Below are 21,077 nucleotides of genomic sequence, written 5' to 3' on the forward strand. Positions count from 1 at the left end.
TCCAAGGGTTTTCCTCAGGCTTCTTGTCTCCCTGGGACTTTTAGGAATATACGGTGGAGTACCAGGGCCAAATATAACATTTGCACCTATGTCCCCATTAATCATGGACTCATAGAATGATACAGCACAGAAGGAGTCCATTCGGACCATCGTGGCTGTGCCGGTGCTTTGAAAGAGCTATTCAATTAGTCCCACTCCCTTGCTCTTTCCCCATAGTCCTACAAATGTTTCCTTTTCAAGTATTTATCCAATTTCCTTTTGAATGTTACTATTGAATCAGCTTCCACCGCCCTTTCAGGCAGTGCATTCCACCTCATAACAACTTGCTGTCTAAAAAAGGTTTTTCCTCAACTTCCCCCGGTTCTATTGCCAATTATCTTAAACCTGTTACCGACCCTTCTACTACTGGAAACAGTTTCTCCTTACTTACACTATCAAAACCCTTCATGATTTTGAACACCTCTATCAAATCTCCCCATAACATTCTGTGCCGTAAGGGGAATAACCCCAGTGTAATATGTGTGGGTAGAACAAATGATGGACAGAGACAGGATGAGCGGCTGGTCAAGGTGCTTACTTTGCTAGGCCACAGCAAACTGAGCATGCTCATTGTAATGTATGTAATGTATACATACCTTAAGGGAGAGAACTACTTTTACAGCTCCTGTATACTGTTGTACCGGCAGTGACCACACCTGCATATAAACCCTGAGTAGTGATCTGTATAGTTAGCTCTAGAGTAACCCTCCTTCAGTAAACACCTGTTGAATCGTTCCCTGCAGTCTGTTGTCTGATTATTGAAGGACACAACATTAAGATAAACGGACATAACATTGGCGACGAGGCAGATTCGAACCTACCTGCAACTCTGCATCACCTCCCAGGGATTCGCTCCTGGAGAACAGTGGAAGAAGGTCGAGTCCAGAAGCACGGGCGTCGACCACGGGCAACCGCCCAGTCATGCAGCGGAGATTTGAGCATCGCAGGGGAGGCTGTCGAGAGCCAGGCTTGGCTTTCCAGTCACGGTGGTCCAGCAAAACGGGCTGGCAACAGGTACTGCGCAGACCCTTCCCGGACAGCGGCGGGCTAGAGCCTAACCAAGCGGCACAGAAAAAGGCCGAGCAGCGTTGACGGGGGAGAGAGAGAGGGCAGAGCGCACAGGGCGCAGCCGGTGTTCAGGACCGAGCGGGGTCAACGGGGGAGAGAGACGAGAGAGAGCAGAGCGCAGCCGGTGTTCAAGGGCCGAGCAGCGTCAACGGGGGAGAGAGGCGCGCAGGAAAACATGAGGCGCTGCCATTGCCATGAGGACCGCAGAGAGCGGCATTGGCAGCAGCGCAGGAGCAGCGTGTGAAACCCACAGGGCGTCGCCATTTGCCACGAGGACCACCGAGAGCGGCGTTGGCAGCAACGCGGGAGACGCCATTTTAAGCCGCAGCGGGGAAGAAAGGAAAGCGCGGGAGACACCATTTTAAGCCAGTCTAACCACACCCAAAAATGCCGAAGAGTGGCAGTATCACAGCGTTCGACAATGAAGTCGAAGATTGGACGACATATGTCGAACACATAGAAGTATACTGCAAGGTGAATGAAGTGCCAGATGACAAGAAAGTGCTGGTATTGTTGAATTCAATGTGTGCAAAAACATATGGCTTAGTACGAAACCTAGTAACCCCAGAGAAGCCAGTAGAAAAGGATTTTGAAAACATAGTGTCAATCCTACAGGACCACTTAAACCCCACACCGCTGCTGATAGCAGAAAGATTACCAGTTTGAAACGGGACTAGCAGATACCTTAAGGGACAGGTTTGTGTGTGGGCTTAAAAGTGAAGGAACCCAGAAACGGCTTCTATCAGAAAAGGATCTTAAGCCGGACAAGGCTTTCAGCATTGCAGTATCACACGATGCAGCAGCACGGGGCACTGCAGAGATACAACGGAGACTGCAAGAATATGGCACAAATGAAATGTCATACGGAACAGTGAAGTGCTATCGCTGCGGCAGAACAACACACGACCATAATGATTGCTGGTTCAAGGACAAAGTGTGCAGACAGTGTGGAAAAGTAGGACACATAGCAAGAGTCTGCAGGTCGGGAAAGAAAACCAGCAGCACGAAATCTCCACAGGAGAAGGAGAAGAAGGTACATAAGGTGACGGAGAGTAGTTCAGACGAACAGAAGAGTGATACAGACTCCGGAAGCAAGGAGCTGGGTTGTCTGAAACTACATAATGTGATCAAAACAGAGGATCACCAAACTATCTGGGTCACGCTCAAGATAGCAGGAGTCCAAGTGAAAATGGAATTGGACACAGGATCAGCCCTAACAGTCATAAACCGAAGGGACTACAAGCGGCTATTCTCACATATACCCTTGAGAGATACAAAGATTTTCTTGAAGACGTACACGGGGCAAAAAGTCTACCCTAAAGGAAAAATAAGGGTGAACGTTATATATAACGGCAAGGAAACACCAAAAATGGACCTATATGTATTGCCAGATGGAGGACCACCACTACTAGGACGTGAATGGATCCGGAAGATACAGCTAGATTGACATTCCATACAAGCACTGACTGTAGATGCCAAAAAGGATGATGACGTCACACCTGGACGACTGTCAAAAATGCTAACTGACGCACAAGAAGTGTTCCAGGAGGGACTCGGAACACTAAAAGGCATAACAGCGACGATCAAAATAGAGGAAAATGCAAGCCCAACGTTTTTTAAGGCCAGACCGGTACCTTATGCAATCCGCCCAGCCGTCGAAGCAGAGCTGGAAGGTTTGGAATGTTCAGGAGTACTGTCCAAAGTGGACTGGAGCGAGTAGGCTACACCCATCGTTCCTGTAATGAAGAGGTCGTTGAGTAATACGCCTGGGGAACCAAAGAAGGTTCGCATCTGCGGGGACTTTAAGGTGACAGTGAACCCAGTCCTTCACACTGTACAATATCCGCTTCCGTGGATTGAAGATATTTTCGCCTCGCTATCTGGAGGGAAACGCTTCACTAAGATTGATCTGGCCCAGGCGTACCTGCAAATGGAGGTAGAAGAAGCCTCGAAACAGTACCTCACGATCAACACTCATAAAGGTCTCTACCAATACAATCGGCTGGTGTTCGGGGTAGCATCAGCTGCGGCTATTTGGCAAAGGGCAATGGAACAAGTCCTGCAAGGGATTCCAGGGACCCAGTGTTATTTGGACGACATCCTGGTCACGGGCGATAATGACAGTGATCACCTCGCCAACCTGGAGCAGGTGCTCACTAGATTGAAGGAATATGGGCTCCGAACTAATCGCCACAAATGCGAGTTTTTCCAGAAGCAGTTCTCGTATTGTGGCCATGTTATTGATAAAGAGGGGTTACATAAGTCTCCTGAAAAGATTGAGGCAGTAGTCAAGGCTCCAGCACCGGAAAATGTGTCACAACTGAGGTCATTCCTCGGGCTGGTGAACTACTACCATAAGTTCTTGCCGAATTTGTCTACCGTACTACACCCACTGAACACCCTACTGCAAACGGGGGTACCATGGAAGTGGAGTGACAAATGTAAACGAGCTTTCCAGAAGAGCAAAGCATTGATCACAACAAATAGGTGTTGGCTCATTTCAACCCAGCACTACCAATTCGGTTGGCGTGTGATGCATCACCCTATGGCATTGGAGCGGTGCTGTCGCACAAATTCCCGGACGGCTCGGAGAGGCCAGTAGCCTTTGCGTCTCGGTCACTAACCTCAGCCGAGCGTAACTATGCCCAGATTGACAGGGAGGCCCTCAGTCTAGTGTGGGGAGTGAAAAAGTTCAATCACTATCTGCACGGGCAGAAGTTCACCTTGCTGACTGACCACCAACCACTTGTCTCCATCTTTAATCCAAAGAAGGGCGTTCCGGTGATGACTGCGCAACGGCTACAAAGATGGTCACTTTTTCTAGGGGCGCACCAATATGAAATCGAGTATAAGGGCACGAAACAGCATGGAAACGCTGATGGACTATCATGCCTGCCACTGCCTACTGCAGAGGAAGCACCAGCAGTGGATCCTGTCGAAATATTTCATTCGACTATAATTGAATGCTTGCCAGTAACTAACGCTGGTATAGAGAAGGAGACCCGAAATGACCCGACACTGTCTCGGCTATACGATTTGACGGTGAAGGGATGGCCAGCACATGGCGACTCATTGTTGCCAGCATTCTCATCCAGAAGAGAACAGCTGTCAGTATGCCAGGGGACCTTGATGTGTGGATCCCGAGTGGTAATTCCACCCAAGTTAAGGGAGAGAGTGCTCAATGAGCTTCACGAAGGTCATCTGGGAGGGGTGAAAATGAAAAGCCTTGCTAGGGCTTATGTGTGGTGGGCGGGGATCGATCAGCAAATCGAGGACCTGACGAAGCGCTGCTCAGGATGCCAGAAGGTCCAAAATGCACCACCACATGCCCCTCTACACCCATGGGAGTGGCCCTCATCTCCATGGCAACGGGTGCATATTGATTTTGCTGGTCCATTCATGAACTCAATGTTTTTAATAGCCGTGGATGCGCACTCGCAATGGCCTGAGGTGATCAAAATGTCCTCCACCACCACGGAGAAAACTATTGCAGTCCTACGGACCATCTTTGCCAGGAACGGCTTGCCAGAGCAGATTTGCTCTGATAACGGACCACAGTTTGTGTCCAAAGAGTTTCGAAGATTTATGAAAAGGAATGGGGTAAGGCATTACACATCCGCCCCGTATCATCCAGCCACAAATGGATTGGCTGAGAGGTTCGTACAAACCTTTAAAAAAGCAGTAAAGGCCATGTGCGATGACGACATTCCACTGCAGCATAAGGTGGACAATTTCCTGTTAGCCTACAGAAATGCGACACATGCAGTCACCAACCAGGCCCCGGCCATGATGTTCTTTAACCGAAGGTTGAGATCTCGTCTGGATTTGCTCAGACCAAATGTACGAAGAGATTTTGAGAGTAAGCAATTCCAGCACATCAATGAGAAGCCGACAAGGAGCTTCAATGTAGGGCAACCAGTCTTGGCCCACGACTACCGAACAGAGAAATGGCAACCAGGAATGATATGCACACAGCAGGGGCCATTAATGTACACAGTGGATGTTGGGGAGAACATTGTGAGACGCCATGCTGACCAGATCCTAGAGTCACAGGAATGAGTCAACCCCATGTCTCGGCCATACGTACCTGGTGAGGAACCCGACGTACAGATCGCATCTACCTCAGAAACAATAGCATTGGAAGCTGATGAACCAACCGACGACAGAGTGCTAGAATTGCCTGCGCACCAAGAGCGAGACACTCGGGAAAGGCGTTATCCAGAAAGAATCAGGAAGCCTCCCCAGAGACTGAATATATGAATGGACTATTTTCATATAACATTGTATGTTAAAAATGTTAATTGTAAAATGAGTATTATGGTACTGTTAATCTAAAAGGGGAGGAATTGTAATGTATGTAATGTATATATACCTTAAGGGAGAGAACTACTTTTTACAGCTCCAGTATACTGTAGTACCGGCAGTGACCACACCTGTATATAAACCCTGAGTAGTGATCTGTAGAGTTAGTTCTAGAGTAACCCTCCTTCAGTAAACACCTGTTGAATCGTTCCCTGCAGTCTGTTGTCTGATTATTGAAGGACACAACATTAAGATACACGGACGTAACACTCATACTAAACCTTATGACAAACCATGGGATAATACATTTCACTGCTTTCCCCTTAAAAACGTGCGTAGTACTGGACCATTCTAAGGAAAGATCTTAACTCAGACACGTTCTGTGGCTTTGGAGCATTGATGAAAGCATCAGCCTTTTCCTTAACTGGTTGCAAGCCACTTGCATCAACTTTCAGACCAAGGTACACAACCTTGAGCTGCACCAAAGCACATTTGTTTCTTTTCAATTTAACATTGTAGGAATTCAACCTTTGAAGCACTAAATCTAACACATCTAGATTTTCTTCCTCGCTGCTTGTTGCGATCAGCACATTGTCTTGATTGCACAAGTAATTTGGAATTTCTTGCAAAATCTTACTCATTGTAGCCTGAAAGACTTTGGGGGAGGGCTTTACACCATACAGCAGCTTGGTGTACGAGTACAGTCCCTTGTGTGTTGATAGTGAGATACTGTTGACTCTGAGCTTGGTGCCAGGTTTGAGGTCCTGGCCTTCAAACACTCTCTTCCTCAGGCGACCGAAGGCTGCACTGGCACACTGAAGACGGTGTTGGACTTCAGCATCGGCGTCTGCCCTTGTTGACAGTAGGCTCCCGAAGTATGGAATGTGGTCCACATTGTCCAAGGCCTTGTCGTGGATTTTGATAATCGGGGGCAGTACTGTGTGGCGGGGGCAGGCTGGTAGAGGACCTTTGTCTTACGGATGTTTAAAGTAAGACCCATGCTCTCGTACGCTTCAGTGAAGGTGTTGATGATGGTTTGGAGTTCGACCTCCGAGTGTTCGCAGAGGCAAGCATCGTCTGCATACTGTAATTCGACGACAGAGGATGGGACGGCCTTGGATCTGGAATGGAGGCGATGGAGGTTGAACAGTTTCCCGTTTGTTCTGTAAATTAGCTCTACTCCAGCGGGGAGCTTACTGAGAGCAGTAGTGATACCTGTCCTCCTGTATGCCTCAGAGATATGGACCATGTACAACAGGCACCTTAAAGCACTGGAGAGGTGCCACCAATGCTGCCTTCGCAAAATCCTGCAAATCCATTGGCAGGAGAGGTGCACCAACGTCAGTCTTCTCGCTCAGGCCAACATCCCCAGCATCGAAGCTTTGACCACGCTCAATCAGCTCCGATGGACGGGCCACATCGTCCGCATGCCCGATACGAGACTCCCAAAACAAGCGCTCTACTCGGAGCTCCGACACAACAAAAGAGCCCCAGGTGAGCAGAGGAAACGCTTCAAGGACACCATCAAAGCCTCCTTGAAGGAGTGCAACATCCCCACCAACACCTGGGAGTCCCTGGCCCAAGACCGCACAAAGCGGAGGAGAAGCACCCGGGAAGGCGCCGAACACCTCGAGTCTCTTCGCCGGGAGCAAGCGGAAGCCAAGCGCAAGCAGCGCAAGGAGCGCACGTCAACCCAAGCACCCCACCCACCCGCCCCTTCAACCACCGTCTGCCCCACCTGTGACAGAGACTGTAAGTCCTGCATTGGACTCATCAGTCACCTGAGAACTCATTTTTAACGTGGAAGCAAGTCATCCTCGGTTCCGAGGGACTGCCTAAGAAGAGACTGTTGACTCTCTTTGTCAACATTCAGCTGAGTGTAAGTGTGCGACAGGTCAGGCTTGGCGAAAACCTTTGACCCAGAGAGTGCTGCACACAAATCTTGCGATGTAGGTAATGGGTGCTGCTCATCGTCAACTGCTTGGTTGATAGTAACTTTGTATTCACCGTACAGTTTTGTCTGCTTTGGGCGCTATCACAATTGGGGTAGCCCATTCACTTTTGTTGGTTTTTACTAGCACTCCGTTCTCTCTCAATTTCGCTAGCTCTTCCTCCACCAGAAATTGAGAGAGAACGGAGTGCTACGGACCAAGTGCTGGAAAATGGGATTAGAATAGGCAGGGCTTGATGGCCGCTGCGAACACGATGGGCCGAAGGGCCTCTTTCTGTGCTGTATAACTCTATGATTCTATGACTCTATTAAGCATTAATAGTTGTTTCAGGTTCCAGGTAAAATACTTGAGTGCGTGCTTTGGAATATTACTATTTCACATTATAAGCTGAAGGTGCTTGAAATAAGGCTTTTATATTACATTAATTATATTAAATTCAATATATTTTTATTTCTTCATTTATGGGATGTGGGCGTCGCTGGCAAGGCCAGCATTTATTGCCCATCCCTAATTGCCCTTGAGAAGGTGGTGGTGAGCCGCCTTCTTGAACCGCTGCTGTCCATTGTAGCAGTTTTTTTTGATACGTCTGAGTGGCTTGCTAGGACATCTCAGAGGGCAGTTTAAGAGTCAACCACATTGCTGTGGGTCTGGAGCCAGACCGGGTAAGGATGGCAGATTTTGTTCCCTAAAGGACATTAGTGAACTAGATGGGCTTTTTACAACAATCCGGTAGTTTCATGGTCACCATTCCTGATACTAGCCTTTTATTCCAGACTTATTTAATTAGTGAATTTAAATTCCACAGCTGCCGTGGTGGGATTTTTAACTCATGTCTCCGGATTATTAGTTCAGGCCTCTGGATTACTAGTCCAGTAACATAACCACTATGCTTTTGTTCCCGATAATGTTACATTTTATTATATTTTATTACATGACATTACATAGGAACAGGAGTAGGCCATTCAGCCCCTCGATCCTGTTCCGCCATTCAATGAGCTCATGGCTGATCTGTATCTTAACTCCATTACATTATATTATGTTACATTATATATTAATTAATTATATTAATTACCATCTACAAGATACACTGAAGCAACTTGCCAAGGCTTCTTCGACAGCACCTCCCAGACCGCAACCTCTAGCATCTAGAAGGAGAAAGGCAGCAGGCGCATGGGAACACCACCACCAGCAAGTTCCCCTCCAAGTCACGCACCATCCTGACTTGGAAATTTATCGCCGTTCCTTCATCTTCGCTGGGTCAAAATCCCTAACAGCACTCTGGGAGCACCTTCACCACACGGACTGCAGCGGTTCAAGGAGGCGGCGGCCCACCACCTTCTCAAGGGCAATTAGTGATGGGCAATAAATGCTGACCTCACCAGTGGCGCTCACATCCGTGAATGGATAAAAAAAAATGACATTACATGACATGATATTACGTTATATATTATTCCAACAGATTATACCAATCACTTCAAAGGTTTATAATTGCGTGAAGTGGCTTGAGATGTTTTGAGGTGAGGCACTATATAAGTGTAAGTATTATCTATCCATGTACAACTTCAACATCATGCTTAAAAATGTTAAAACTATGTAAAAAAAAAAGTAAGCCAGGCATTTTATGTTTTTTTTCTCACCCAGAGACGGAAATTTACAAGCACCTTCCAATCTGCAATTAGACCTTTGCGGTCTTTACGGGACGGGCCAGCTTAAATACAGGTCTACCTTAGCAGCAGTATAATACCTGGTCCATTGCATTGTATAACACACCAGTCATTATAAAAGCAGCATATCATCCAATGCACCATGAGCAATGCCACAGAAACTCCACTAAAATGTGTATACATGCCTTCTACAATGATGAATCATCCAACGTTTAATGACCCACGTCACCTGAGATCCACTATCCCCCCAATCTAACGGCTTTCCAGCATGTTAATGGAGCATCGTGCAGCCCTTGCTGAAATACATTGGAACAGAAATTACGTTCCCCACGGGTGGGTACGCGCTGTGTACTCACCCGTAGGGCCAACGGAAATGCCGGTTTCAGGCATGCACTGCGCATGCGCTGGAAACTGGCATTTCCGATCTGTCAAGAAAGCTCTTGACAGATCCTCCGGCTGCCCTGGAGCAGCGCCTCTGTGGGTGGAGAGTTCCGCTTTTTGGAGACCCTCCGCCCGCAGAAAACACTTACAATTCTTGCGCCTGGAAAAGCAGGCGTAAGGCTTTTACCAGGATAAGAGTTGAAAAAAGTGTTTTTTTTAATGTTTCCACTGATTTATCATTTAAAAATACTTTAAAGGAAGGTAAGTTTATTTTTAGCCCCGTTAAAAACTTTAATTATTCTTTTCAAAAAATAAAATTTTTGTTTAAAATACTTAATTTATGTAATTTAAAGTCATTTAAAAAGTGATGTTTTTTTAAAAATTTATTTAAAGTTTTACAATGTTTTGGGGGTGAGTTCCATTCACATATTTGACAGGTCTTCCTGTCAAATGTATGAAGGGAGATAGAAGATAGGAGCAGGAGTAGGCCATTCGGCCCCTCGAGCCTGCTCCGCCATTCAATGCGATCATGGCTGATCATTCAAATTCAGTACCCTGTCCCTGCTTTCTCCCCATACCCCTTGATCCCTTTAGCCTTAAGAAATATATCCAACTCCTTCTTGAATATATTTAATGAATTGGCCTCTACTGCCTTCTGTGGTAGAGAATTCCACAGGTTCACCACTCTCTGGGTGAAGAAATTCCTCCTCCTCTCAGTCCTAAATGGTTTACCCAGATTCTATGCGGCAGTTTATGATACAACTGAGCGTCTCGCTCGGCCAGTTCAGAGGGGCAGTTAAGAGTTAACCATGTTGGTGGGAGACTGGAGTCACGTTTAGGCCCAGACCGGGTAAGGACGGCAGGTTTCCTTCCCTAAAGCAAATTAGCGAATCAGTTGGGTTTTTACGACAATCGGACTGTTTCATGGGCCGGAATTTTCCGGGGTGGTTGCGGACACTATCGGAGGTGGGTCGGGTGGGAAAATTGATATTTTTGGGAGCGGGCCGGGAACCCGCAATCATCCCACCCCCTAGTTCTACAATGGCTGTGGTCTTCCTAATATTTAATTGCCGAAAATTACTGCTCATCCAGAACTGGGTGTCGGACAAGCATTCTGACAATTTAGAGACTGTGGCGGGGTGGAGAGAAGAGGTAGTGAGGTAGTGCTGGGTGTTGCCAGCGTACATGTGGAAACTGGCGCTGTGTTTTTGGATGATGTCGTCGAGGGGCAGCATGTAGATGAGAAATAGGAGGGGGCCAAGGATAGATCCTTGGGGGACACCAGAGATAACGGTGTGGGAGTGGGAAGAGAAGTTGTTGCAGGTATTTCTCTGGCTTCGACTGGGTAGATAAGAATGGAACCAGGCGAGTGCAGTCCCACTCAGCTGGACGACGGTGGAGAGGCATTTGAGGAGGATGGAGTGGTCAACCGTGTCAAAGGCTGCAGAGAGGTCGAGAAGGACGAGGAGGGGTAGTTAACCTTTGTCACATTCACATAGGATGTCATTTGTGACTTTAATGAGAGCTTTAAATGGTGCCAGCCCAGTGCACTGTATTGATGCAGGATTACCTCTGAGTGTCACTCAATTGGTCATTGTCTCTTTATAATCTAACATGCCATTAACTTTTGTTTCATATTATCATAGATTTTACAGCACCAAAAGAGGCCATTCGGCCCATCATGCCTGTGGCGGCTCTTTGAAAGAGCTGTCCAATTAATCCCACTCACCCTGCTCTTGCCTCATAGCCCTGCAAATTTTTCCTTTTCAAGTTTATATCCAATTGCATTTCGAAAGTTACTATTGAATCTTCTTCCACCGCCCTTTCAGGCAGTGCGTTCCAGATCACAGATCACAACAACAGCATAAAAAACATTCTCCTCATCTCCCCTCTGGTTCTTTTGCCAATTATCTTCAATCTGTGTCCTCTGGTTACTGACCCTCCTGCCACTGGAAACAGTTTCTCCCTGTCTACTCTATCAAAACCCCTCATAATTTTGAACACCTCTATTAAATCACCCCTTAAACTTTCCTGCTCGAAGGAGAACAATCCCAGCTTCTCCAATCTTTTCACGTTAACTGAACTCCCTCATCCCTGGTACCATTCTGGTAAATCTCATCTGCATCCTCTCCAAGGCCTTGACATCCTTCCTAAAGTGCGGTGCCCAGAACTGGACAAAATATTCCAGCTGACGCCTAACCAGCGATTTAGTTTCCTCAGGTTCTGCTCGCATAGAAACATAGAAACATAGAAGATAGGAGCAGGATTAGGCCATTCGGCCCCTCGAGCCTGCTCCGCCATTCAATGCGATCATGGCTGATCATCCAAATTCAGTACCCGGTCCCTGCTTTCTCCCCATACACCTTGATCCCTCTAGCCTTAAGAAATATATCCAACTCCTTCTTGAATATATGTAATGAATTGGCCTCTACTGCCTTGTGTGGTAGAGAATTCCACAGGTTCACCACTCTCTGGGTGAAGAAATTCCTCCTCATCTCAGTCCTAAATGGCCTACCCCTTATCCTTAGACTGTGACCCCTGGTTCTGGACTCCCCGACCACCGGGAACATCCTTCCTGCATCTAGTCTGTCCAGTCCTGTCAGAATTTTATCCTCTCCAGTGGTGTCAGATCCTTCCCCCTGAACCTGTTCGTAATTTTAAAGGGATATGACGAGACATCAGTGTAAGGACCTTCTCCATCCGGCCTGTTAAGAAAGGGATTGACGTCCATTCTTTTAAAGTAATAGAATAGATGTTGTGCAGATTCAAAATATATTTTTTCAAAAATGCATTGATCAATATCTAGTAGGACCCATTCTCAATTTTCGATCGCTCCAGCGCTGCACTCGCCATGTGCTGAACTTGCACAACACACAACTGCCACCAACATAGATGATAGGAGCAGGAGTAGGCCATTCAGGCTCTCGAGCCCGCTCCGCCATTTAATGAGATCATGGCTGATCATCCAAAATCAGTACCCTGTCCCTGCTTTACATAGAAACATAGAAGATAGGAGCAGGAGTAGGCCATTCGGTCCCTCGAGCCTGCTCCGCCATTCAATGCGATCATGGCTGATCATCCAAATTCAGTACCCGGTCCCTGCTTTCTCCCATATCCTTTGATCCCTTTAGCCTCAAGAAATATATCTAACTCCTTCTTGAAAATATTTAATGAATTGGCCTCAACTGCCCTGTGTGGCAGAAAATTCCACAGGTTCACCACTCTCTGGGTGAAGAAATGCCTCCTCATCTCAGTCCTAAATGGCATCCCCTTATCCTTAGACTGTGATCCCTGCGTCTGAAATCCCCCGCCATCAGGAACATCCTTCCTGCGTCTAGTCTGTCTAGTCCTGTTAGAATTTTATAAGTTTCAATGAGATCCCCTCTCATTCTTATAAACTCCAGCGAGTATAAGCCCAATTGACCCAATCTCTCCTCATACGTCATTCCTGCCATCCCAGGTATCAGTCTGGTGAATCTTCGCTGCACTCCCTCCATGGCAAGAACATCCTTCCTCAGATAAGGCGACCAAAACTGCACAAAATACTCAAGGTGTGGTCTCACCAAGGTCTGTACAACTGCAGCAAGACATCCTTGCTCCTGTACACAAATCCTCTCGATACGAAGGCCAACATACCATTTGCCTTCTTAACCGCCTGCTGCACCTGCGTGCTTACCTTCAGCGACTGGTGCACAAGGACACCCAGATCTCATTGAACTTCCCCTTTTCCCAATCTATTGCCATTCAGATAATAATCTGTCTTCCTGTTTTTGCCACCGAAGTGGATAACCTCACATTTATCCACATTATACTGCATTTGCCATGCATCTGCCCAATCACCCAACCTGTCCAAATCGTACTGGAGTTTCTCTGCATCCTCCTCACAGCACACATGCCCACCCAGCTTTGTGCCATCTGCAAACTTGGAGATATTACATCTAGTTCCCTCATCTAGATCATTTATATATATTGTGAATAGCTGGGGTCCTAGCACCGATCCCTGCGGTAACCCACTAGTTACTGCCTGCCACTCGGAAAAAGACCCGTGAATTCCAAATCTTTGCTTACTGTCTGCCAACCAGTTCTCTATCCAAGACAGTACTTTACCCCCAATCCCATGTGCCTTAACATTACACATTAATCTCTTATGCGGGACCTTATCGAAAGCATTCCGAAAGTCCAAGTACATCACATCCACTGGTTCTCCCTTATCTATTCTACCAGTTACATCCTCAAAAAATTCCAGTAGATTAGTCAAGCATGATTTACCTTTTGTAAATCCATGTTGACTTTGTCCGATCCTGTCATTGTTTTCCAAGTGCTCTGCTATTACATCTTTTATAATGGACTCCAGCATTTTCCCCACTATCGATGTCAGGCTTACCATTCAGGATAAGGCACTCCATCCACCACCTTCAACATTCACTCCCTCCACCACCGGCGCACTGTGGCTGCAGTGTGTACCATCTACAAGATGCACTGCAGCAACTCGCCAAAGCTCCTTCAACAGCACCTTCCAAACCCGCGACCTCTACCACTTAGAAGGACAAGGGCAGCAGACGCATGGGAACATCACCACCTACAAGTTCCCCTCCAAGCCACACACCATCCTGACTTGGACCTGTATCGCCATTCCTTCACTGTCGCTGGGCCAAAATCCTGGAACTCCCTTCCTAACAGCATTGTGGGTGTACCTACACCATATGGGCTGCAGCAATTCAAGAAGGCGGCTCACCACCATCTTCTCAAGGGCAATTAGGGATGGGCACTAAATGCAGGCCTAGCCAGCGACGCCCACATCCCATCAATGAATAAAAAAAATAAAAAAATAAAAAATTCCCCATTTTCTCTCTACCACCCTTTTTAAATAGTGGGGTAACATTAGCTATCTTCCAATGCATGGGAACTGTTCCAGAGCTATAGAATTTTGGAAGATGCCCAGTAATGCATCTACTATTTCTAGGGCCACTTCCTTAAGTACCCCTAGGATGTAGATTATCAGGCCCTGGGGATTTATCGGCCTTCAATCCCATCAATTTCCCTAACACCATTTCCCTACAAATACTGATTTCATTCAATTCCTCCCTCTCATTAGACCCTATGTTCCCCGACATCTCTGGAAGGTTATTTGTGTCCTCCTCTGTGAAGACAGAACCAAAGTATGTATTTAATTGGTCCGCCATCTCTTTGTTCCCCATTATAAATTCCCCTGATTCTGACTACAAGGGACCTATGCTTGACTTCACCAATCTTTTTCTCTTCACATATCTATAGAAGCTTTTACAGTCAGTTATTATGTTCCCTGCAAGCTTACTCTCAATCTATTTTCCCCCTCATAATTAATCTCTTTGTACTCCTTTGCTGAATCCTAAACTGCTCCCAATCCTCAGGTTTGCTGCTTTTTTTGGCCAAATTATATGTCCCCTCCTTGGACCTTATGCTATCCCTAATTTCCCTTGTTAACCACGGTTGAGTCACCTTTTTTGTTTTATTTTTATGCCAAACAGGGATGAACAACTTCTGTAGTTCATCCATGCGATCTTTAAATGTTTGCCATTGCCTATCCACCGTCAACCCTTTAAGTAACGTTCCCCAATCCGTCCTAGCCAACTCGTGCCTCATACCATCATAGTTTCCTTTATTTAAATTCAGGACCCTAGTCTCTGTGTCAAATACTTCACTCTCCATTTTAATGAAGAATTCTATCTTATTATGATTGCTCCTCCCCACGGGGCCTCGCACAACAAGATTGCTAATTAATCCTTTCTCATTACATAATACCCAGTCTAAGATGGCCTGATCTCTAGTTGGTTCCTTGACTTATTGGTCCAGGAAACCATCCCGTATACACTCTTGGAATTCCTCCTCCACAGTATTGTTACTAATTTGGTTAGCCCAATCTATATGTAGATTAAAGTCACCTATGATAACTGCTGTGCCCTTATTGTACGTGCCTCTAATTTCCCGTTTAATGCCATCCCCAACCTCAGCATTACTGTTTGGGGGTCTGTATACAACTCCCACTAACGTTTTCTGCCCCTTGGTATTTCTCAGCTCTGCCCATACAGATTCCATATCATCAGAGCTAATATCCTTCCTTACTATTGTGTTAATCTCCTCTTTAACCAGCAATGCTACCCCGCCTACTTTTCCTTTTTTCCTGTCCTTCCTGAATATTGAATACCCCTGGATGTTGAATTCCCAGTCTTGTTCACCCTGGAGCCATGTCTCCGTAATCCCAATTATATCATATCCGTTTACATCTATTTGCGCAACTAATTCATCCACCTTATTACGAATGCTCCTCGCATTAAGACACAAAGCCTTCAGGCTTGATTTTTTAACACTCTTAGTCCTTTTAGAATTCTTATTTACTGTGGCCCTGTTTGATTTACACCCTTGATTTCTCTGCCTTCCATTTTTGCTTTTCTCCTTCCTGTCTTTAGTTTCTATCCTTGCTTCCCTTTCCTCTGTCTCCTTGCACAGGTTCTCAACCCCCTGCCATTTTAGTTTAAACCCTCCGCAACAGCACTAGCAAACACTCCCACCCAGGTGCAAACCGTCCAGTTTGTACTGGTCCCACCTCCCCCAGAACCGATTCCAATGTCCCAGGAATTTGAATCCCTCCCCCTTGCACTATTCCTCTAGCCACGTATTCATCTGAAATATCCTTCGATTTCTACTCTGACTAGCACGTGGCACTGGTAGTAATTCTGAGATTACTACCTTTGAGGTTTATTTTTTAATTTTCTCCTAACTCCCTATATTCAGCTTTTAGGACCTCATCTCATTTTTTACCTATATCGTTGGTACCTATGTGCACCACGACAACTGGCTGTTCATTCTCCCCCTCCAGAATGCCCTGCAGCCGCCCTGAGACATCCTTGACCCTTGCACCAGGAAAGCAACATACCATCCTGGAGTCTCGTTTGTGGCCGCAGAAACGCCTATCTATTCCCCTTACAATAGAATCCCCTATCACTATAGCTCTCCTGCTCTTTTTCCTCCCACCCTGTGCAGCAGGACCACCCATGGTGCCAGGAAGTTGACTGCTGCTGCCTTCCCCTGATAAGCCATCTCCCTCAACAATATCCAAAGTGGTATATCTGTTTGAAAGGGGGATGGCCACAGGGGACCCCTGCACTACCTGCCTGCGCCTACTACTCTGCCTGGTGGTCACCCATTCCCTTCCTGCCTTCTTGAACCACTGCAGTCCGTGTGGTGAAGGTGCTCCCACAGTGCTGTTAGGGAGTTCCAGGATTTTGACCCAGCGACAATGAAGGAACGGCCAATATATTTCCAAGTCAGGATGGTGTGTGACTTGGAGCAGAACTTGGAGGTGATGGTGTTCCCATGCACCTGCTGCCCTTGTCCTTCTAGGTGGTAGAGGTCGCGCGTTTGGGAGGTGCTGTCGAAGAAGCCTTGGCGAGTTGTTGCAGTGCATCTTGTAGATGGTACACACTTACTCACTTTGGTAGGAAAAATAAAAAAGCAAATTATTATTTAAATGGGGAGAGATTACAAAATGCTGAGGTACAGAGGGATCTGGGGGTTCTTGTACATGAATCACAAAAAGTTAGCGTGCAGGTACAGCAAGTAATTAGGAAGGCAAATGGAGTGTTGGCCTTTATTGCAAAGGGAATGGAGTGTAAAAGTAGGGAAGTCCTGCTACATCTGTACAGGGCGTTGGTGAACCACACTTGGAGTACTGTGTACAGTTTTGGTCTCCTTATTTAAGGAAGGATAAACTTGCATTGGAGGCAGTTTAGAGAAGGTTCACGAGGTTGATTCCGGAGATGAAGGGGTTATCTTATGAATAAAGGTTAAGCAGGTTGGGCCTATACTCATTGGAGTTGAGAAGAATGAGAGAGGATCTTATTGAAAAATATAAGATTCTGAAGGGGCTTGACAGGGTAGATGCAGAGAGGATGTTTCCCGTCGTGGGGGAATCTAGAACTAGGGGGTATATTTTCAGAATAAGGGGGCACCCTTTTAAATCGGAAATGAGGAGGAATTTCTTCCCTCAGAGGGTTGTGAATCTTTGGAATTCTCTACCCCAGAGAGCTGTGGAGGCCGGGTCATTGAATATATTCAAGGCGGAGATTGACAAGTTTTTGAATGGTGAGGGAGTCAAGGGTTATGGGGAGTGAGCAGGGAGTGGAGTTGAGGCCAAGATCAGATCAGTTATGATCTTATTGAATGGTGGAGCAGGCTCGAGGGGCCGAATGACCGACTCCTGCTCCTACGTCTTATGATCTTATGTTCTTATGAGCCCACCTATCCACTGTATTCCCCTGGTGTGTTTCTACTAACTCTGAATCCTATTTGTTGATAAGAACCTGTCTAGTTCCTTCTTGAAACCCATTCAGGTTTCTTGTTCCATTATCCTGTGCTTTTAAAATCATCCAGCTGTTTGATTTAGGTGCCTGCATGGTTCCGTGGTAGCACGTACACTAAGCTGACACTTCAGTGCCGTACTGAGGGAGTGCTGCACTGTCGGAGGTGCCGTCTTTCGGATCAGACGTTAAACCAAGGCTCCGTCTGTCCTCTCAGGTGGACTTAAAAGATCCCATGGCCACTATGTCGGAGAAGAGTAGGGGAGTTCTCCTGGGCCAACATTTATCCCTCAACCATCATCACTAAAAAAAACATTATCTGGTCATTATTTCATTGCTATTTGTGGGAGCTTGCTGTGCGCAAATTGGCTGCTGCATTTCCTACATTGCAGCAGTGATTACACTTTAAGAAAGTGCTTCATTAGCTGTAAAGTGCTTTGGGATATCCTGATGTTGTGAAAGGTCGATCAATGCAAGTTCTGAATGCACCACTGAGAAATTGGAGGGCATAAATCAAAATTGCTTTGTTTATCTGGTATCCACATTGGAAAGTTGGTCTTTGCTAAATTCAGCACCAACCTTTCAGTCGGTCCTTTATCCTTCAACATTGTCCTTGTAATGACCAGACTCTAAACTATTCACCCATTTTTGACGGCAGCACATGGAATGGATCTCGCAGCGCAATGTCCTCACTGTTTAAAAAAAATATCAATTTGTTTGTGTGTATATAGACGACACATGTGAGCATGTTTGCCTATCAAGATTTAATAGCTCATGTTTACAAATAGAAGACGATGGGGCAATATAACCAAGTAATTTAATGTCGGGAGCAGGATAAGAAACAAAAAGGAGAATAAATCTCAGGATTATCCTCCAGGGTCATTTCTCACCTTGAAGAAGGAGCTGGCTTGACATCTGTTGCGAGGGCGGATTGAAGGTTATCGTCAGCAGCTGTCCAGTGAAGGGGCAGTGTTACTTGTGTCCATTGCTTCTTTCTTAGTATTACTATTTGGCATCTCATTCTACTCTCTAGAGTGCCTCGGGGCACTAACGATGTGAACAGTACGTTATAAATCCAGGTTATCTGGTGAGAATCCTGGCGCTAAACCGGGGAGGCGGTTCCCAAAATAGTCATTCTCAATGTCAATTGAAAATGAAAGTTCTTTAAACTTCCGGGGAGCGAAGGGTTAACACTGTGCTGATTGGTTGTGACTTCTAACACCTGTGATTGAAAGAAGATCCAGTTGTTTCTTGGCAAGCCGTGTGGCACTGAGAGTTTGGGAGTTAAGTACTTCTAAAATAAAGCCTATTATATCCCGAGTTAATTACTGTGCCATTAATGTGCAGCCATTCTGTTTGTTAAAGTGTTATTTAGACCCACTTGTGCCTCAGTAGTCAATGATTATTCAACAGGTTTCACATTCTGCACGTGTGTGTCTTGGTGCCACCCACAATTATCAATGCCTGCTATTCTTATTTTATCTTGTCGTGGTATATAAATGGCGTGAGTCACACGACTCGGGTCGCCATCTCTGATTGGACGTATTCCTGGAGCTTTCATCGCGTGACCTGCTGGATCCAACCGCCTTTTCCCCCGTCTCCAATATTTTTATAAATGAACGAAAATGGTCAAAGAAAATGGGGAAAAAAATCATTTTCTTTAATGCCCTGTTGACTTTTATCCCAGGTTTGCTCACAGCTGCAATTGGGAATGGTAGTATAGTGGTTATGTTACCAGACTAGCAATCCAGGGACAGACTTAGATTCAACAATCTGTGAGATATGAGTTAAAATCCCACCACAGGCAGCTGGGGAATTTAAATTCAGTCACGTTAAACAAATCTGGAATAAAAAGCTACCATCAGTAATGATGACCATGAAACTATTGGATTGTGTTAAAATCTCACCTTGTTCACTACTGTCCTTTAGGGAAGGAAACCTGCCGTCCTTACCCGGCCTGGCTTATATGTGACTCCTGAACCACAACAATGTGGTTGACTCTTTAACTGCCCTCTGAAATGGCCAAGCAAGTCGTACCAAACTGCTACTGTGGGAGCACCTTCACCTCACGGACTGCCGCGGCTCACCATCACCTTCTCAAGGGCATTTAGGGATGGGCAACAAATGCTGGCCTTGCCAGCGATGCCCACATCACATGAACGAATAAAAAAAAATCCAGGAGATTAAACTCCAGGACACTCTGGGACATCCTGCAGAGTTGGAAACCCAACACACGACTCTGCCTCAGTACATGCCAAGTGTTGTCTTGTTGGACTTTGAAAGTGCCACTGGTGCTTTAGTGACTGAATAAGCCTAATCCAGTTTTTACTGACAGGGGATTTGGCGATTTAGTTACTGGAACTTTGGGGGTCACATGACAGAATTCCACCAACTTATAATTCCATCCACTGTAACTTTCAGAAGGGAATTGGGTAAATACTTGAAAAGGAAACATTTGCTGGGCCTAGGGAAAAGAGTCGGAGAGTGGGGCTAATTGGATAGTGCATTCAAAGAGCTGGCAGAGGCATGATGGGCCGAATGGCCTCCTCCTGTGCTGCATGATTCTATGACTTGTCACAGAGTCATCACCCTCTGGAATAAACGTGTGCAACATGTGGTGAGGGTGGGGTCACTACAGCTCTTTAAAGGGGATCTTGACCAGTCCCTGAGAGGACATTGCCAGTTACAGCGAGAGTTCGTGGTTAGTTTAGATTGTCATGTGTTGGGAGTTGGAGAGCAATTGGCCAGAGGTTTTTCCTGGATTGGCCATGTTTCTTTGTCTGTTTTCAGAGATAGCATAACTGGTAGGTGGGACGGCACCTGTCTGTTTTTTGTATGTTTGTATGTGCAGACTGGGGAATCAATCTGGGTCCAGCCTAGTGTGTGGCTCAGAGAGTTCACCCAGTCAGTGACTGAGCCCAGGGACAATCCCCAGTTTGCAATCATCTTGGCAGAACTCATCTCTTCCCCTTTCTGTTCCCGCAATGATCCGTGCACAAATCAGGAGAGACACAGTAAGTTTGTTCATTTTCAATCCACGTTTATTTTCAGATGTTAAACTTCTCACATTTTAGTTATTGAAACATGACTTGTAATATATGAAATATCATGGACAGGAAAAGACTCTCTGGTCCATCCAGCCTTGTCCATCGCAATATATAGACCCCACCCTACCCCACCCAAGACCATGTGATCTCCTGGGAGAGGCGAAAAACCAGACATAAAAACCCAGGCCAATTTGGGAAAAAAATCTAGGAAATTCCTCTCCGACCCCCTTAGGCAATCGAAACTAGTCCAGGAGATCATTCTGGCCCAAATAAATCCATGCATTCTAA

This window comes from Somniosus microcephalus, chromosome 1 (assembly GCF_052327205.1).
Source record: "Somniosus microcephalus isolate GS21.2 chromosome 1, FLI_Smic_1.0, whole genome shotgun sequence".
In the NCBI taxonomy this organism is placed as follows: domain Eukaryota; kingdom Metazoa; phylum Chordata; class Chondrichthyes; order Squaliformes; family Somniosidae; genus Somniosus; species Somniosus microcephalus.